General features: G+C 49.5%; 1 long non-coding RNA gene across 3 annotated transcripts; it reads right to left on the reverse strand.

The window, feature by feature from the left end:
* Positions 1 to 314: 314 nt before the first annotated feature.
* LOC101431779 (uncharacterized) lies at positions 315 to 5,460 on the reverse strand. 3 transcript variants are annotated; one of them, XR_011649524.1, is made up of 3 exons: positions 5,372 to 5,460; positions 4,605 to 4,854; positions 315 to 3,160 (listed from the first exon to the last, which is right to left on the reverse strand). It is a non-coding gene; the product is annotated as an uncharacterized lncRNA (long non-coding RNA). The 3 variants fall into 3 exon arrangements; XR_011649523.1 differs by lacking the exon at positions 5,372 to 5,460 and adding an exon at positions 5,023 to 5,174; XR_009186965.2 differs by lacking the exon at positions 5,372 to 5,460 and having other exon boundaries at positions 4,605 to 5,138.
* Between the last annotated feature and the right edge of the window lie 99 nt (positions 5,461 to 5,559).

A 5,559-nucleotide genomic window follows, 5' to 3' on the forward strand; every position in this document is an offset into this window, starting at 1 on the left:
GTGCAGCCTGCCCAGGAGTGGCATCGCCCACACGGAGAGCTGACACAGGATGACGTGATGAAGGGAAACGCAGATTCCAGTGCCGCTAACAACAGAAGCAGACAAAAAGAAGAACACACAGCAAATGGACACAGAGAGCAGACAGCTGGGGCGGGGGGAGGAGGGGTTAGAGAAGGGGAGAGAAATAAATAAAAATAAATCTTTAAAAAAAAAAGACGAGGGTCCGAGGCCTGCGCAGCACCCCCTCCAGGCTCCTCTGCCCCATGCTTGGCCACTAGACAGCTGCACCTAGAGGAGAAGAGAAGCTCACCCGGTTGTGGAGGAGGAATTTTATTAACGCTCTTGCAAGAACAGGTGTGTGACCTGGCTAAAATGGCCGGTACACCCAACAGCAAGAAACACTGACATGTGTACCCTCAACCTAACACGCGGGCCCCTCCCCTGTTCCCCATCGCTTGGGTACTTCAGGGGTTACAGCCTATCCGAGAGGTCCAGCTCACGGGGTTCCCGCTCTGAGTCGCCGCTCCCCGCATCCCAGCCGCTGGGCACCGCTTGCACTCCGGTGCCGCTTTTCAAACTCGGCGCAGCTTCTCACCGTTGGCCCTGCCCCGCTTTGGCCCCATCCTTGCTTTGGCACCACTTTTCAAATTCTTGGTGCCAAAGCCACTAGAACCCCTCTCCCTCCCTCCTCTAACCGCAGAACCAGCTCTGGCTTCACCTTTACGTGAAAATTAAACTTAACCCTTTCTTACAAATCCCTCTTCCTTTTAGACTCTTTTAGTTTTTACAATTTAGTTTCTCAAATCTGCTGAGAGCCTCCTCACATTCTTCATCATAGAGATCCTCCTCTTTAAGGGGTACAAGGAGTTTTGCTTGTGCTGTGTGGGCATCTGTTTGGTTAAGGCCATTTCATGAGTTTCTGAGCTGACCCTCGGGCACGTGGGATGATGCAGCATCCACCTGCTGTGGGTCCCCCAGCCACGATGGTAAGGGAGGTCAGGACAGGCAGTGCCATCCTTCCCATTTTCCACACCAGCTCTAACCAACCTGTGAGTGGGCTGTCAAGGCCAGGGCTTTCTGCTAACTCTTCAGATAAGGCTGGTAAACCTGCAAGGCCGTGGTGATCGTCCCGTCTGGGGCTGTATCACTGGGGATGAAGGTACAGCAACCACCTCCAATCATAACACAGACGCCTCCGTTTTCTGCCAGCATCATGTCTAGGGCTATCCTATTTTCCCAGGCCATTCAGCTAGTAGCATCCAGCTATTCTACTATTCCCTTACTACATCTCTAGTGTAATTGATAGATCTTCGTTGATTATAGTTAATCCAATCCACATTTTTGTTAATGGTAACCCACCAAAACGAGAACGACTTGAATCTTTCGGCTACCTGATTTCTAGCTTTAAAGTCGTTTGGGACTCCCCAGGGACCTCCAGTACTATCTAGATAAATTCAGTCATCAAAGGACCCAAGTAAACTTCTTTCCTTTCTCTTTCCCTGTTTTTGTGTTTCTTCCTCTTTTTCAATGCCAGGGTAAATGGGATGGCCAATTGCACCAGAGCACAAGCTCCTCCCCACTTCCCAGGTATCACCGGTCAGAGGATGCCCTTTCTGCAGTATCACCAGAGGTCTGTTCAGAGTATGGCCAACCTGGAGAAACCGCCAGCACTATCCTCACTCATGTTCCATACTCGTGTACACAGGGCCACGGTCCCAAGGTCCTGGAGCCCCTTTCCCCCCCTAGAGAGACAAGCAGCGTGACTTCCTAGACCAAGGTGGGAAGCTGGGACAGCTTTGATGTTTCCTTTATGACAGAAGGGAAGAGAAAGGACAGTGTACTACAATCTTCACTAGGAATAGCACTCTTGACGAGGAGCCCCATGCACTTAAACTCCCTTTCATGCTCTTCCATACCTAACGGAAAGGGTACATGAGCCATGGGCTGACCTGTTGCACAAGCGTTAACAGCTGCTTTTGTTCAGACTCTGGACTGTATATTTGACCCATTCTACCCAGGCATTTGCGTCCCTGTATCCTGTCTCTATTTCTATGGTTTACTTTAAATCTTCTGCCTTAGGTATCCTGACTGCTTTGGGATCATCGTGCATTGGAGAACTGGCCTTTGGTGGGTTTTCCCTTGGTGTCTCTGAAGGGTGAGCTGGAGGGGGCGTTGTTGACGTCATATCCACAGGGGGAGGAAGGACTCGAATACGGAACCTCCCCAGAGGATCTTTACCTGTGACGTCCACCCCCATCCCATAGATTCTATCAACTACTTGGTCCCTAGTGCTGCTCCCAGTTTCTAATTTGTCTGCATTCTTAATCGTTATTACTACGGGATTGCACTGAAGGCTTCTGCAGTCTGGCGGGGTGTTACCTTTGTAAAAGGTTATCTTATCCTTTAATGGCCTTGAGCTTGGTGAGACCCACCCCATGTTCACGGTCCATCCCTTAGATTGGGTGGTCCACCACACATCGTCCCAAGAGGGGCAAGGGGGGGCTCGACTGTAACCATTCCCCACTGGCTCTGGGCACAGGTATTTATTCTCCCCACTCAGCTGCCGCTGGTGCTCCAAATCCCCACAGTCTATCACTTGGCAGGCGTCCAGCTGCACAGCCTGGGACTCCAGGCCTTCAGTCACATTTACGATCAGTTTGACGGGGCTTGTTGCGTCCTGAATCTGGAACATCACAGCCAGTATGATTACTCTCACTCTCAGACTGAACTTTAAACCCTTCATCTGTCAACCTCCCAAGGCACTAGGCAAAGTGGTTATGGGAAATAGCCTGCCCTCCACAAGTTTCATTCAAGTGGAGGGATATTGTCCCACAAAGTTCACTGCTATAGAGTCCAACCAGTCCCTCCCCCTTTCCTGATATGCCCTCCTAACTACTGCCTTCTCAGAGTGATCCTTAAGGAACCCAAGGTTGGAGTTATTTCCCAGGACTCGGATGGTGCTGTTGGGTACTTATCGTCCAGTTCAGCCTCTTTCTGCTGTCCAGACTGCAGTTTCAGTTGTCAACAAAACTTGGTAGCATCCTTCCCAGGTGGCTGTAGTTTGGACTTCTTCCACGACTTGATCGGGACCCAACTGCCAGGTTGGTGCTGATGGACAGTGAATTCGAGAGGTGGGGTCTGGGCAAGCAAACCACAATGCCTGAGGGATGACAAAGTAGAAGACAAAGTCAGTATACAATTCTTAAGGAAGAGATCCTTCCACTCTAAGGAAGGCAGGTCTCCAGTCCTCTTAGGAAAAGACAAGCCAGAAAGCATTTCATAAGGGGAGATTCCCAGTTCTTTCCTAGGGGCAGTTCTAATCCGCAATAGGGCTATGGGTAAGCACTTAATCCAGGGTAACTTTGTTTCTAAGACCAATTTAGAAAGATGCTTCTTTGAAGTCTGATTCATTCTCTCCACTCTCCCTGAGGGCAGGTGCAAGGTGTACAGAAATTCCATGTGACATCCAGGCTTTCCATAACATTCTATGGGAAAATGCTTAGCCCTGGCAGGATTGCCAGTCCTCCCCAGGATAGGAGTGTGACAGGTTTTAGAATAAGGACTAGGAGGGAGACTTGGATTAAGCACGTTAAACACTTCCAATGCAAGGCGTAACATATCAAATGAACTTAACTTTTTAACTTTTTAGTACTTTGCTTTTTACTTCTACACCTTTGCAACGAAGATGTTAGTTAACAGGTATTGTACGTCACCAATACAGATGCCCAATGGAATCAAGATTATCTTCCTTTACCACAACTTGAATATACAGATTGAGGTGGCCTCTGACAGTTTTTCCTAGTATGAAACTACTTTTTATTATTAGCATCAATTCAGTTTCTGTTTAATAATGATTTACTAGAACTATCCATTGAAATATTTTGGCTTAAACATTGTTTCTACAAACACCTTAAAACTACCCATAATCACAGACAATAGTTGCTTCATCTCAAGACAAATTCCACTTTCACAAAACTCATTCCCTTACTAGATGCTTCCTTCTGCAATACCTTCTACAAATTGCCAGATGCATTCAAGTTTTGTCCTACATATTTTCATTCTGATTTCATGAAAATCAGCTATCTTATAGGCGAAAAAACACATTCCTTTAAACAAACATCAAATTTTAGTCCACACTCCCACAAACCTTTTCCTTCTTTCTATATCTACTTAAGTCTCATATCCCTTATTCTGTTCTATGAAAAAAGAATAAACTATTTATCTTAATTTGGGCATTTCAAAGATTTCTATACTTTATTTATCAATATAAGTGCTTATTTATTTTAGCCACTTGAACAGAGCTCTTTTTTTTAAGAGTTTTCCTTTGTCAATTTAACATTACCACCCGGAGGTACTGAAACATACACTGAACAAACAGAAAAACACAAAAAGAATCACGAAAACAAGGATGGCACAGAGTCTCATCTGCTCTGTATTTTGGCCAGAATACATCAGGCAGTTATTTCCTTTCCCTTGTCCGATCCCTCCCTGGTCAACCGGCTGCCTCTAGTCCCCATTCTGAGTCTCACCTGGGTTTCTTTCAAGCACAGACTCATCAGAATTTGCCCCCCACCAAGGCAATACTTACCAGTCCCTTTTCTTACCTGGGCCCGAGCACAGGGTTGCCTGGTCACTGAAAGACAGGTTTTCCCTTCCCCTTTTCTCATCCACAATCAGCAGATCTAAGCGTCTGGTCTCGGGTTCTTCCAGCTGTCAAAGACGGGCCCCCAGCAGCGGAGTCTGAGGCCACTCAGTGAGCGGGGTGCACCTTCTCCTTGTCCACCCTCAGGAGGTCCCCCTCCGAAGCTTCGGATCCCGGATGAGCCTCCAACATTGTGAGAAAGAAAGCTGCAGCTGTAAGAGAACAAAAGCTCACCCGATTCTGGAGGAGAAAAGCATTTCACTCACGATCCTGCCAGAACAGGCACGCGACCGGATAAAATGGCCAGCGCGCCAAACAAGAAACACTGACGTTTATACTCTAAACCCAACACGCGGCTCCCTCCCCTGCTCCCCACTGACTGGCTACTTCAGGGGTTACAGGCTGTCTGGGAGGTCCGAGTCCCCGCTGCGGGGGCCCCGCATTCCAGGGGCTCAGAGTCGCCATCACTCCCGCGGCGCTTTCCAAACTCCAGGCCACGGCTCTCCATTGGCCCCGCCCTCGCTTCTCACCATTGGCCGCCGTCGCCTTGGCCCCGCCCTCGCTTCTCACCATTGGCCGCCCTCGCTTTGGCCCCGCCCTCGCCTTACCCCCACCCCCCCTTGGCGCCGCTTTTCAAATTCTTGGCGCCAAAGCCGCTAAAGCCGCTTTCCCTCCCTCCTCCAACTGCAGAGGCGGCTCCCTTCACCGTTCTGTGAAAACTAAACTTACCCCTTTCCTTAAGCCCGTTCGGCCGAAAGGGCCACACCGCAGCCGGGCTCCTCGCCGCCACGCGGGATGGAGGAGGGACCCCAGGACTTCCCCGCCCACCTCTCCAGCGCCGACCCTGACGTCGTTTCCGGGGGCCAACGCGGAACCAGACTCGCGCAGCAGGTTTCCAGCGGGTTGGAGAGGGGGGA

This window comes from Dasypus novemcinctus, chromosome 8, assembly GCF_030445035.2.
Source record: "Dasypus novemcinctus isolate mDasNov1 chromosome 8, mDasNov1.1.hap2, whole genome shotgun sequence".
Lineage (NCBI taxonomy): Eukaryota > Metazoa > Chordata > Mammalia > Cingulata > Dasypodidae > Dasypus > Dasypus novemcinctus.